At 38.6% G+C, this 14,847-nt stretch overlaps 1 long non-coding RNA gene and 2 other non-coding genes across 3 annotated transcripts; all 3 read left to right on the top strand.

Moving 5' to 3' along the window:
• The first annotated feature begins 4,506 nt into the window (after positions 1 to 4,506).
• Positions 4,507 to 4,613, top strand: LOC149390333 (small nucleolar RNA R71). Its single transcript, XR_016300413.1, has one exon. It is a non-coding gene; the product is annotated as a small nucleolar RNA R71 (small nucleolar RNA).
• Positions 4,614 to 5,305: 692 nt separating this feature from the next.
• On the top strand, positions 5,306 to 6,487 carry LOC149390332 (uncharacterized). The gene is made up of 2 exons (XR_016300292.1): positions 5,306 to 5,607; positions 6,274 to 6,487. It is a non-coding gene; the product is annotated as an uncharacterized LOC149390332 (long non-coding RNA).
• Positions 6,488 to 12,939: 6,452 nt separating this feature from the next.
• Positions 12,940 to 13,013, top strand: TRNAM-CAU (transfer RNA methionine (anticodon CAU)). Its single transcript has one exon. It is a non-coding gene; the product is annotated as a tRNA-Met (tRNA).
• Positions 13,014 to 14,847: the final 1,834 nt, after the last annotated feature.

Genomic DNA, 14,847 nt, shown 5'->3' with positions numbered 1-14,847 from the left:
TAGCATATGCTATGGATGTACACGGCCAACAAAGAGAAAAGTGAAACAAATTTTCAGCCTTGGTATTATTATGATAGGAATCGGAAACAAATATTGTGCTCATGAATATGTGATATTCAGCCATAATATAAAAGAGCAAATTGCATCTTTTGCACAGATTCAAGGCAACCCATTCTCCTATAAATACTACACCACATTCACAATGTTGATACAAGTTTTTGGTGAGCCTTTCTCTCTCTTGTTTGGCCGTGTGACTCTCTTTCCCTATTTTCTTCTATCTCTTTTGTTTTGGCACCTAGGACCTCATTACACCTAGCGTTTTGTATTAGCTCTTTGGCTCTAAGACTAGTTCTTAGGTTATTGTGTTTAATAGTGCCCACACACTAAATCCTTTCCAAACTCGAAGACCCTAGTGGTAGAAACTGTCGTGGTTACTTGGATTCAAGAAGACACGAAGAAGACAAGCTAAGTGGGGAGACGAGCGATTAAACCAATCCACAAGCTTCTCAACGCTCAAGCTTCAAGCGAGGTTGGTACCGAATGAAAACTCATTACAGTATTATTTTAGATTACATATTCATGCACTTTGTCTAGGTAGTAAAATCGTTTTACATATTTTAAATAATTTTTTTATTTTCCATCACTTACAAGAAGCGATAAATTATTCTTAATGCTAGATCTATTCCAACATCCACCCATTTTGAGATGTAATCAATAGCAAGCAGAATGTAAAAGTAGCCAGAAGAAGGTGGAAATGGCCCTATGAAGTCTATCCCGTAACAATCAAATACTTCTATGACAAGAATTGGGGTCAAGGGCATCATGTGACAACGAGAAATGGCTCCCAAATTCTGACATCTCTCACATGAACGACAATAAGGATCGATGTCCTTGAACAAAGTATGTCAATAAAGACCACACTGCAAGATTTTTGCGGCAGTCTTCTTCATAGAAAAATGACTACCACAAGCTTCATTATGGCAAAAGTTCAAGACATTGGACACCTAATCATCTAGAATGCATTGTCTCATCATCTGGTCAGGACAATACTTTAAAGATATGGATTATCGTAGTAGAACTTTGGAACTTCGACCAGAAACTTGCGTGTATCTTGGGTACTCCAATCACATGGGATTTCATTTGTCACCTAATAGTTAACAATATGAGCATACCATGCCATTTTGGTGACAGAGAAAAGGTGTTCATCAAGGAAGGTTTCATTGATGGAAGGACCCTCAAGGGAGTTGTTAAACTCAATCCAAGAGAAACGGTCTGCCACAATATTCTCAGCTTGTTTCTTGTCTTTTATCATTATATCAAATTCTTGCAATAGAAAGATCTACCTAATAAGACGCGCCTTAGCATACTTTTTTAAAAAAAGGTACTTAAGGGTTGCATGATATGTGAAAATCATGATAGGTGAACCAACCAGGTAAGCAAGAAACTTTTCAAGTGCGAACACCACACCAAGCAATTTTTTTTCAGTGGTAGTGTAGTTAATTTGGGCAGTATTGAGTATCTTGCTTGCATAGTACACTACAAAGGGCTTGCCCTCCCTCCTTTGACCTAGAACGACCCACAATGCAAAATTACTTGTATCATACATAATCTCAAATGGTAAGTTCCAATCAGATGGCTGAATGATAGGGGCATAAGTCAGCTTGGCGACGAGAGTATGAAATGCGTCCTCACATTGTTGTGTCCAATCAAACGTGGCTTCTTTTTCTAAGAGGTTGCACAGTTGTCGAGATATAGATGAAAAATTATGTATGAACCTACAACTGAATCATGCCCAAGAAAAGAACGAATGTCCTTCACAGTCTTTGGGGGCAGCAACTTTGAAATGAGCTCAATTTTGGATTGATCGACCTCAATTCCTCGTTCAAAAATAGCGTGCCCCAGAATAATGCCAGATAAAACCATGAAATGAAATTTTTCCCAACTGAGCACAAGACCTTTCTCGATGCATCTTTGAAGAACAACTCGTAGGTTGGATAGGCATGCATCGAATAAATCTTCAAAGACGGTTAGATCATCCATGAATACTTCCATACATATTTCGACCATGTCGCTGAACATACTCATCATGCACCTTAGAAATGTGGCAGGGGCATTGCAGAGGCCAAACGGCATACGCCGAAGAGCAAATGTTCCAAAAGGACATGTGAATGTGGTCTTATCCTGGTTCTCTAAAGCAATCTCTATTTGATAGTAATATGAATAACCATCAAGAAAGCAATAGAGAGGATGACCTACGACTTGCTCTAAAATTTGATCGATGAATGGAAGTGCAATGTGGTCCTTACGGGTGGCGGGCTTTAAGCTTTCGATAGTAAATGCACATCCATCAACCCCTCATTCTCAACAACCATGACTCCTGATTTCTTGGGGACTACTTATGTTGGGCTAACCTGTTTGCTATCCGAGACTGGGTATATGATACCAACATCCAAAAACTTCAAGACTTCTTTCTTTACAACCTCTTTCATACTTCTTTCTTGACAACCTCTTTCATTGTGGGATTCAGTCTTCGTTGTGGTTCTCATCTTGGTAAAGCTCCTTCTTCGAGATGAATGTGATGGGGGGAAAATTAAAGGGTTGACACCTTTGATATCAGCGATCGTCCAGCCCAAGGCGTCTTTATGTTCATGTAACGTGTCAATTAAACGTTTCTCTTGTGACATATTGAGTTTAGACGGATGATATGATAACAGGAAAGGTATCACCAACTCCCAAAAATGCATGTTTGAGACCCTCGGGAAGTTGAGAGAGTTCGAGTTTTGGGGTCTCTTCATTTGAGGTTTTGGCTTTGTTCTCTCTTGCGGTAGCTCTTCATATAGTGGGTGCCAAAACTTAGTTTTTTGATCTTGCGAGTCTTCAACTATCGCCGAAACACTGGATGTCTCCTCTTGATCGAAAAACTCAAAATCATGAAGAAGATTAGATTCTTCGACGAGTGTATCTATCATGTAGGTGTGGATGGACTCGTCTTCATCATGTGGTTGCTTTGCAATGTTGAAGATGTTAACCTCCAAAAGTCGTCTTCATGAGGCCATTCCTACAATTGATTACGGCATTTTTTGTTGCAAGAAAAAGCTTTCCCAAGATGATTAGAATTTTTTACTCGGTGTCAACCACAAAATGCGTATCCAAGACCAGAAAATCCATGGGATCGTAAAATTTATCAATTTGAACCAAGACATCCTCTATTATACCCCGAGGCTTCTTCACAGATCTATCAGCCAGTTTGAGTACTACGAAAGTAGGTTTGATATCCCCAAGTCCGAGACGGAAGTAAATCGAATACGGCATGAGATTCACGCTGACGCCAAGCTCTAGTAATGCTTGGCCAAAAAGTTATGTCTCAATGTAGCATGAGATTGTGCGGCAACCAGGATCTTTGTACTTCGGCGATGTTTTCTGCTCAATTACCGGCACTAACTTGCTCTGTTAGGAACACAGTCTTCTTGACATGGTATCGTTGCTTTACGATGCGTAGATCCTTAAGTACTTTGGCATAAGCCGGAACTTGCTTGATCACATCCAACAGAGGAAGATTGCTTCTCTTGTCGCAAATGTTCGAGGATCTCACCTTGATTCTCTAGTGCTTTCCCTAGAGATTTTTTAGAGCTTTTGGAAATGGGGCTTGCACTTGAATCATAGCAGGTTCCTTTTATGAGCCATTGTTCTTTTTGGATGTGGTGGATTTTCTTAGTTGAGGCTCGACTACAGTACCAGCTCGAGTAGTGATGGGGTTCACCTTTTTTACTTTGGTGTCTGAAGTTTGTGCCAGTTGAATGCCCTTTGAGTTTGATTGTGTTTGTGAAGGAAGCTTGCCATGCTCCAAAACAGACAAAGTTAATCAGGTACCTAGCTTTTGATCTCCTTGTTCTATTCCATACTTATGTGATCATAGCCTCAAACCTTTGGTTTGTTTTCCCTTTAGCCTCTATAAAAGCGTGCAAGGTGTCTTCGATGGACCTTCTTGGTGCTTGCGCTTGTTGAGGCACTGATTACACTCTTGATATGGCTCTTGATGTTGGTCCGGCTTCCACTGGTTTCCGTGTGGTAGCGCATTGTTATTGTTCCTCCAACTAAAATTTGGATGATTCCTCTAGTCAGGATATGATGCACAATCCTTAGGTTGATGATCCATGCCTCCACAGACAGAGCATGTAGTTTGGACTGTAGCTTGTTGCGATTGAATGGATTCATCTACCATTTTGGGATTTATGGACCTCCAATTGCCTAGTAAAATTCTCAACTTGGGCTATAAGGTTGTCCTCCTCCTTTAATTGGTATCCTCCAACTGGTCGAGACCTATTAGTGCTTTCAACAGACTTTGGCTCAGTCCAAGCATCAGTCATTTTAGCTAGCTCATTGAGGTACTCAATCGCTTCATCGGGATCTTTGTTTAAGAAATATCCATTGCACATAGACTGGATTGACTTGCGTTCATCGCCAATAAGACCAACATAGAAGTAACTCACGAGGCTCCAACTCTCAAATCCATGGTGTAGGCACATGTTCAACATATCTTTAAATCTATCCCAAACTTGTCTAAGTGATTCACCGGCTTTCTAGTTAAACATTGAGATATGTCATTTTAGACCATTAGTCTTGTGGTTGGGGAAAAATTTGTTGAAAAACAATGTAGTCATCTCCTCCCAGGTTCCAAAGACTTTGGTCTTAGAGAGTATAACCAGCTCTTCGCTTTCTCCTTGAGGGAAAATAGGAAGAATTCAACCTCATGACGCTAGCGACATCTCAGCGGCTATAGAAAGTTACTTGTAAAGGGTAACTTTTGAATCTCGCCGTTTGTAAAGTCACGTTTAATAAATGAGCTTACGTGTGTTACAAGTAAGTTCTTGAATGAATTCTGGACGTGGAAGTTTATCGAGTTAATTTAAAGTATTTTAAGGTATTGGAAAATCTCGGAATAAATAAAGGATTTATCGAGCTCGTCTCGAACAGTAAATTATTTTCCGAGGAAATATTCCGGAATTTAATTTAAGAAAATAAATTCTCAAGAACGAGAATTAATTCCGAAAAACCTTAAATATATTTAAATTAATCGAGAATGAACGAGAAAATTCTTGATTTAGTTATTTAATTAAAATCCGATCGGTTACGGATTTAATTAAATAATTACATAACAACAGACGTTATTGTAATAAAATTCCGGACCCATTTATAAGAATTTTTGGAAGTATGGGTCGATTTGGAGATATGAGGAAATAGGAGTTTTGAAAAAAAAAACTTTTCTTCCTTATCTTCTATTCCCTTCCATTCTCTTCTTCACGTGCAAAGAAGAAACTTTTATCTTCTCTTCTTCTCTTCCTCACCCGCGCGAGCTCCAGCACAAACAGAGCAAAGGAAAAAAAAAATTTCCAGACCAACCCGAGCTCTCCTTCCGGCCGGCCACCCAAAGTCATCACCTCACCATCCTCTTCCTCTCCTTCTTATCTCTCTTGCGCGCGGCCATCAGCACCAACCCGAGCCCGAGCTTCGCGTGCGCCATCCAGCCGCGAGCCGCCGAGCGCGCCGCCCACGAGGAGATGCCGGAGAACAAGAGGAGTACGGTCCAGGAGTGATTTCGTGAACAAGGTGAGGTTAATCACTTGATTTGATTTCTGAATGTTAGGGTTAGTGGAAATCTATTTGGGGCTTTTTTTAATCCGTGAGTTTTATGAGGAATTGAGTGAAATTAATGGTTATTTGAGTTTGATTATTGAAGTTGATGGTTTGAATTGGTGGATCGAACTCAAATTTTTTTGGAAATTGGCTTGGCCGTGAGTTGATTTGATTGGGTGTTTTTAGCCGAGAGTTTTTCTTGGTGTTGGATAGGATATCTAAGCTGATTATGTGAAACTTGGATGTTGAAATTGTTTGGTTTGGAATTGGATTTTGGTCGCTTGTGTTGTGTGGCCGTGTAGCTTGAACTTGTGATCGTTATTGGTTTTAAACGAGTATGAACGTAATTTGATTCTGAGCCTCGAGAATTCTTAGGTGATTTTGCTCAATATTTGCTTGTTTTGGGTTCATTGGGTGATTGAGATTTTATATTTCGGTTCGGTCTCGGTTAGTTCGACTTTGGATTTGAATAACGATTTCATGACAAGTTTATGTGATTTATTGACAACTTTAAGGATTTTGTGACAAGTTATGTTTGGACTTGAGAGTTGTGTGGTTGGTTGTTCGGTTTCAGATTCTAAGTCGAGTCGGGAGTTAGATGTTATAACTGACTCGATATTCGTTTTCTGAATTTCACAGCTCAGTTGCAGATCAAGTCAAAACGAGCGAGAGCCGGTGGAACTGAACATGTCGAAGCCGGAAAAATAGAAAATTCAGAAAAAGGATTTGTAAAGCTCGATCTCACTCGTGAGTCGTTTATCGCTTTATAGCGTTAAACACGAGTTATGTTCTTAGTAATTCGAGTTTGTATTTAGGGATTATTTATTTATTTAAGAAATGTTCGAGAATTTAATTTGTGGTTAATTAAATTAAGAATTCTCAGTTTATATTATTTTCAGGAATTATTCCTTTAATTTATTTAAGTCACTTTAAAATTATGATTTGGATTTTATTTCGTACTCATTCTCTGGTACGAATTTGTACGAGTCTTGAATAAGTTTAAATTCCGAAAAACCGAGAAATAAGTGAATTAAATTCTCAAACCCCTGAATTGACTCGCAGTGAATCCTGATAACAAACCTTAAGCTTGTCATCATCTCCGGAATAATTGGCTAATGAGTTTTCAACTTCGAGTTTTAGTTTCTCAACGCTTCAGGACGTGTTAACGCTTCAGGACTTGTAGAGTCTCGGGAGGCGTGAAAAGCAAGGAAACTCCGGAAGTCAACAAATTTTCAGACGATCTTTTCCGGGTAAGTGTGGAGACATAAGTCAACTACTTACCAAGGGAGTAACCCTGTTTGTTTGTGCATTTATTTTCTAGTAAACAAGAGTAGGTGAAAGCCCTAAAATGAATAAACTTGAAAGTTAAGGCTTCGGCCACTCTTGTTTGAAAATTTAGTTCGGGTTTTGTCCGTAAGGTTCAAACCCTAACTTGAACCAACCACGATGTTATCTTGTTTTATTAGATCCCTCTGCTAACCATAGTGGATATGTTAGATCAAGGGTGACGGGAGAGCATAAGTCAAACTCTTGGATTCGAACCAAGTGTGGAAGTACCGGGAGTCACATCTTGAATATTCTTTCTAAAGCACTTAACGAGCACGAAAGAGAAACATTAATTCCTTCAGGGTTTATCCTGAGATGCTCTCCTGTAGTAGTATGAGTGTGTACTATCCTTGCTGCAGAGTACCCGAACCTTAATTGAACGGTTGTCGATGGTAAAGGGCAGTCGCCTCGAGCGAACCCAACGATAACGGGCAGTCGCCACGAGCGAACCCGATGGTAAAGGGCAGTCGCCTCGAGCGAACCCAACGATAAGGGGCAGTCGCCACGAGCGAACCCGATGATAAAGGGTAGTCGCCTCGAGCGAACGATAACGGGCAGTCGCCACGAGCGAACCCGATGGTAATGGGCAGTCCCCTAGAGTGAACCCATTCAGCAATGAGCAGCCGCCTCGAGTGAACTCATTGTCGTGCCAAGGTGGCAGACATGCGCCGACGTCAAATGAAGATGGTACCACTAGTGGATCCCAGACAAACATTAAAACTTAGGTCAGCTGATGATTGCTGCTCGAGGTCTAAAGTTGGTCTCTGGTTGGACCGGAGGTTATAGCAGTGAGTAGTGTATAACTTTGCGGGTTGGAAAGTATGTAGATAGAGTGTGACGTCACACGTCAGTCATGCTCTAATGTTATATTCTAGCTGCATCTAGCGATCATTCTGCATTCTTATGTGTTTGTTTGCACATCACATGGCATTAGTCATTTTATTTTATAGATAGACTCTGTCTTACTGAGTCAATCGACTCAGAGTTTTATGACCCTTGGTAATGTAGATAAAGGAAAAGCTCGTAAGCGGGAAACGAGACTGAAGACCGAGACCGAGCACGTATTGCCTTGACCTATGAGCTATGGGGTTTCTTAATCGGGGGTTAGTATCTTCTGATAAAACGTTCCGGAACATATTTGTATAGGAGTCGCTATAAGACTCTGAGTTATAAAAGCGAAAAATTTCCCCGAATTTTCGCAAACTATTTTATTATATAATCTTATGAGACATTATGTGTAATTGATGTGTTTATATTATGAGTTATGTATAGATTTGAGTTGATCTTCGTGAGCGAGCTGTCGCCCGCGGGTCGTGACATTGCCACTGCCTCCTCGAATTCTCGAACATGCACATATGGATTCTCGTTTTCTAGCCCGTGAAAGGTTGGCAAAAGTTGGATCATTCCATACTTGAACTCGTGATTTGGCACGTTAAGATTGAAGATGATGCATGATGGGACCGTATTTAGAGCTGGATGCAAGTAGTCGTTAAGGGTTTTGACATGATGTTCTTCCATGTATGCCATTGGGTTAAAAAAATTGTTTAGCAAAGAGATAGTAGAAATGGATGGGAAGAAGAAGAAGTGGAAGTTGACGAGAGATACAAAGACTTAGGTGTTTCTTGAATATGGTCAAGGTCTTCGTTGGGTCTCTTAGCAAAACGACCTAGTTCGTCCCTAAAATGGCTCATTCACTTCTCTTTTTTTCTTTTCTTTTTTTAATTTAGATTTTTTTGTGGATAAATATGTAGTGGCCCGAATAGTACGTACGTACTAAAAATGTTCACTGGCCAACTGGAAAGGTCACTATGATCCCACTTTATAACCAAGCCTTTCTAGACAGAACTACCCGAGGTTCCCATGTTCGAATTGATCTAGGGTTAAGAAAAGATTTAACGATTCGAGCAAGCGGCGGAATTTAAAAAGTTTCTTTAAAACAAGTAAAACGTTTTTACTAACCTAGAGAAAGAGCAAGTACATATAAATTAAAACTATAAATGGGCATTATATGTGTACTAACCTTTGAGAAGCTTGAACATTGAGAAGCCTTAGGATGATTGAAACGTTCATCTCCCTTCCTAGCACGTCTCTCTTTTTTCCTCGGGAACTCGAGCAACCACGAAAATTTCTATCACAATAATCACTCGAGAAAGAAAGGAATTAGTGTGTGGGCACTTTTAAACACGACGACTCGAGAACAAGTCTCAAAATCGAAGAGCTAAAACACTAGGTCAAATGTGGACCTAGCTGCCAAAGCAAAAACGAAAGAAAAACTTAGAGAGAGAGAGAGAGAGAGAGGAGATGGGTGGCCAAGCTAGAGAGAGAAGCTCTCAATCTCTAAAACTTTGGAATGAATAAATAATGAGAATGATGCCTCTATTTATAGGGGAGGGATTACCTTCAATAAGGTAGTTTCCTCTTCTATAGACATCACATATTCATGGGGAAAATTTCCTTTTTTTCCCTTAGAGTCACTCGGCCATAATGCCTTCTAGAAGGCTTGGATTTGTTTCCTCTTTTGTTCTCTCCTTGCATGTTGGCCGAATTCTCTCTTTCCTCGTGGAGGAAATTTGTTTGCAAGTATCTTCATACTGATAATCTCTCTTTTTCTAGCTATGTTGGGCGGCCAAGAGCATCTAGAAGGAGCTTCTAGATGTTTCTTCATTTGTTCATGACAACATAAGAAAGGCCCATTAAGAATTTTCAAGTAAAATTCTATGTAATGAAATTAATCCACAAGGCCCAATAAACTTGTTATGGCCGAGTGATAATATGTCATCATATGACAATGTCAAAAAATTTATTGAGATTCATTTCATCCTATGTCCCAAAAGACAAAATTACCTTTTTGAAAATTTTCGTAAAACTTTTCTCGTTCTTGTTTTGACTTAGCTTCTAGTTTAACTATTCCTACTCGATATGATTTGTGACAGTGACCTCATGGATCCAAATGAACAAAACTTGAGCTAAAATACTTGGACTCAAAAGTTCACAAACCTTTTCCAAGTTTAGCTTAATGTCAACTAACTCTCACTAAAGAGTTGACACTAAGAATCTCTCGGTTCAAGTGAATTTATTTTCTACTCAAGAATTCAACTAAATTGTGGTGAGTGGATCCACTGAATATTATCTATGTTTACCCTTCATGAATATCATCAGCTAGTCGGGATTTTACAAAATTACCAATTTACCCTTCTAGCTGATATTTCCTCAACTCCTTTGTCTCTTGTGAATAAGTTAGGAAAAATGTATTGACGAGGAGCTAACAAGTCACATTGATTCATCCAAAAGAGTCATTACTCAATTTGGACATTGGCCAGTTCATTTATTCACATTCCAAGGAACAAAGGGCGCATGAGGTGATATACATTGTATTTCAGCAATCTTGTACATGAATTCCATATCTATGAGAACTTCACAAAGTTACTCATGACATCTTCATAACTTAGTACTTCACCAATAGGTCCTGTTAAGAATCACATAGTGAATCCGAACTCTGATTTTCTCAAATGAGAATACATAAGCTATGAAATGACATGTCTTATTTTAGGATTGAGGTAAGCATGATGCAATTCATACATAGTGACCTCAAGACATAAGAGGTTAAATGGTTTGTTCTTATCTTGTCTCTAGAAGTGCACTGGTCAATTTAGTACCTTCGGAAGATACCTAGAAGAACTATAGAGTCTCTAACTCTCAATGTCTCATAACCAGACATCATAGATTCTCCTAACAATCGTACTGAGATCAGTAGTCCTTTGATCCTTAGATTGCGAATATATTGTTTTAAGCAAACCATGAAGAGTTTGTTCATGCAAATCTACATTTGTCTCTTCATAAGTTGTTAGGTTTGTTTATGGACTAAAGACTAAGGTTTTATCATAAAGCTTCAGACAAGGAAGAATGAATGAAAGTTTCAACTTTTATTAATAAATAAGCAATTACAAGCAAGGGTCTTCGTGAGACTTTATTACATCAAATGTACAAAAGTAAAGACTACAACTCTTCTTGTGGGCACCATTGACAACATCCCAGCCTAGCTTGGAGGAGACTGAAAAGCAAACCTTATTTATCAACCAGTCTTTCTAGACAGAACAAGACCCAAGTACTTTCCACCACACACTGCACATATACCCATAAATTTTTAGTGTTTATTTATTTTTTATATTTTTTTGGAGTTTTTTTCTTTTTAATTTAAAAATCTAGTTAAATTAGTGTAAAAGAAATTATCAAAAATATAAAAATAAAATATAACTAAATAATGAAGAAAATTCTAAGAATAAAACAAAAATAAGGAAGAAATAAAATTAATAACTACTCTAAATAATGAAAACAAAACTAACTAGAGCAAAAACTTATAACTAGCAACAACGTGAGAACAAATAATAGCAATAAGATCAAACTAATGCCTATTCTAATAATCTAAAAAGAAAGAAAGAAAAACAAAATGTAGACAATTTTTTATTGTAATAGACCAAAAATTTAAATTAAAGAGAATACTAACCACTTTTCGTTTAATTCATCTGGTTGGTTCTTTAATGCTTGAAAAAACTTTCAAAGGAAAGCAGTCTTTTCAAGAAGAAAGTCACAGTCACACCGCTAATAAATAGGAAGAAGAAGAGATTCCCGCTACTGACTCTAATAAGCCATGACAAGAACCCATGAACCTATGAGCCGTACGGATGATCCTAAGGGTTATAAAGTGAACGGCAACCTCAGGAAAACCTAAGCATTATAGAGCCTCCGGTATATGAATGCATGTTCTTCTATAGAGTTATGCTTTAATAGGTGAAAAGCGTCTTAGAAATGGGGGAACTCAGGGATATAGCTCAGGGACGTTCAAAGAATAATATACATTAACCAGCATTGATATACATGAACTTCCCGTCAAGATTAAGTTGCTGATCAAAGTCGAGTAGATTGAGTCAATGATAACAATAACTCGATCGAATTGATTCTTTTGAAACTGTCCACTTCGGACTTTTTCTAGAGATTCAGTCTTTATCAACCAGACCCAAAGAACATTTAACAGCATTAACTCTGCAGAAAGAAAAATAGAACCATATAAGAAAGACCCAAAGAACGTCTGGTTTGATCTTGTAGTCCAAATAATCTCATACCATGAGGTATCTATAATAGTAGTCTTTAGTAAACCTAACTTTTCTTTTCGTCAGTAGGTACTACCCCTCGAGCGGATCCAGCCGCTCAGCTGGAGATGGGAGTTAGATCAATAAGTACAGTAACAGTACTCTTGAACCTTTTGGTATGTTTTTCCCTAAAGATCCACTAGAAAAGAAACTCAAGGGATCTAGAGTCTTCATTCTTCCTTTTGGTATGTTTTTCCCTAAAGATCCACTAGAAAAGAAACTCAAGGGATCTTGCGAATGATTCCGCACTGCTGCTGAGTTTCGGAAAGACTTCTAAGGGAGAATTTATCAGAGTTAGGCTGGTTTCTGAGCCCTGTGGAAATCTACTTTCCAAAGCTAGGTTTTCTGACTCCTTTCCCGCTGCTAAGGGAGAGTGTTCTTTAATCAATACCAGGTCGGAAACAGCTCAGAACTCTTCGAATAAATCACATCCATAAAATAGGTATAAAAAGTTGACATGAATTAACACTGATAATTCTATCAAAACGAAGAAAGAGATTGTTAGAAAAGGAACTACCCATTTATTCAGAGAATGATTAGTGCCCGATAGACATGTAAGAGAGCCTGAATATCAAACATTGAATGCAAGACATACCCATCAATGAACAAAGGTTTCTTAATGACTTCGGAAAGAAAACGGGCGGCATTACTGTTTCGATTGATGCCAATGCAGTTCGGTCTCTATTACTCACTTTGGGACTTATTTGTATCAAATAAAGACTCATAACTGCAAATTCTCCAATCCATTTCATTCTTTAATTACAACTTTAGTCGGATAGATAAGTTGTATATGGTCTCTGATGTTATTCCATCTAGGGGTGGGTCGGTCTAGCGCGGGGTAGAGCAGTCTGGTAGCTTGCAAGGCTCATGACCTTGAGGTCACGGGTTCAAATCCCGTCTCCGCAACATTTTTGTTCATCGGATTCATTGGTACAAGTCGGCTGATGAAAAGTACAACACTTCTTAGTTTGGGCCTAAAATCATCAAACAGGTATTGAAGAGACTTTCCCTTGATATAATGCATTAAATAATAGAATTCTAAAAAGAGTACAGGCAACAAACAACCAAATCTGGTTGAAGACCACTTTACAACCACGTGTAAAATTGGGAACCGTATGATGGTCCCTAATACGCAGCCACAAGTCATCCCCTTTTTATTTAATAAAAAGGAAAAACCATTAATAAGCAAGTACATGTTCCAGCATCATTGAACAACTCCTTATTAATTTAAATTCATTTGAATATAACATGAATAACAAGACAAACCCAAAAATTTACGATAATATAAAAAAAGCTGAGACAACACCTCGTTAAAAAGGCGGAAACAGCGATCTTTCCCCTCCCGGATCTGGAGATCGACGTTCTCAAACTGGAGTATATTGTCATACTCCCACTGAAAGGAAGCATGATCTAAGAACCCATAAATAAAGAAAAATAAAGGCTGGAACACCAGAGGTGCGTCCTTCCCGGTCCTCTCTACTAGGGAAAGGTCCTCTCTTATCTCACATTCTCTTTTATCTCACTGCCACTGCGTTCGATACGTCATTATCTCACTTCGCCATTCAAATCGATTGGTGCCTCTCATACAAACCTTGTATGCGGATCTTATCTTCGATACCTCAGGTTCTTTATTTAATGCTACATTCATCAAATACGAGGCACCAATCAAAATGACGGAAAGAGTGAGATGCTCTGAGGTATCGTACGTAGATACTGTAGGAAAGTAATAGACGAGGTATTGAAATGATGTTTTTATTGTTTCTATCCCATAATGATTCATGAACCGACTGTAGAATAAGACCGTAGGGTTTTCTCACATGGGAAAGTCGGCTGGCTACCTTAGTATGTTTGGAGTCCTAAAAAACTATTCATTCTTTATTCTTAAATCATTCTATAATACATGAGTTCTATAAAAGTTTGGGTTTTCTCTTTTTATTACCTCTGGTTAATAAACAACAAAGTTCAAAATGGCCTATGTAGGGCCACAACCTCTCAAAGGGAAGCCCTAATCCACTTACAATTCCAATTAATGGAACAGGTCGAGGAGGTACTACTGGGGGAGGGGGGGATGGGATCCAATCCAGCCTATAGTATATATTCAGCATGACATAGAACGCGATAACAACAGAAACTGGATCATTAACAACAAACTGTAAGGATAGGTAGGATCCTACGCGAAAAATGAAATAGAATAAAGATGGACCAAGCTGCTTATGGATGTAACGACAATTAACATCACTACGGTCGGACTATCGAAAATGGGATCATAAGTGAATTACGAGTCAATCTTTAATGTTTCTAGAAAAAAGCAAACAATCTGCATTAACCATTAACTTCCATGAACTCTATACGTCTTATTCCTCAAATGTTGTTTTCCCTTATTTCTTACTTATCCCGCTCGTCTGATCCATTCATTGAGGCACCAGAATTGAAAAGGTTCCTTTATGGGTGCAAGAACAGTAGGAATCGTATCACCATTTTTTTCGCACAAAAAAGAAACAAAATGAGTTTATGAAATAACTTCCACCAATGTAAAGGGCGAAGAAATGCTTTGGGATTTGAAAATAAGCGGAGATTCCCGAATAGGTCTCAGATAACTCATTATTGAATTCTTACCTGCAAGGCTTGGTAGTCTTTCTGCACGAGATAAGATGGTAGCTATTACTCTTCAAGGAGCGGCATCAAATGCCTCACTTTTCCGGCAACGACGCCAAAATTTGATCACGCTCAAATTGTGCAA

This window comes from Urtica dioica, chromosome 7 (genome assembly GCF_054948205.1).
Source record: "Urtica dioica subsp. dioica isolate 48M chromosome 7, U.dioica_male_clone48M_v1_H2, whole genome shotgun sequence".
Classification (NCBI taxonomy): Eukaryota; Viridiplantae; Streptophyta; class Magnoliopsida; order Rosales; family Urticaceae; genus Urtica; species Urtica dioica.
The sequence above is the reverse complement of the archived record's forward strand: the minus strand, read 5'-3'. Positions and strand labels throughout refer to the sequence as shown.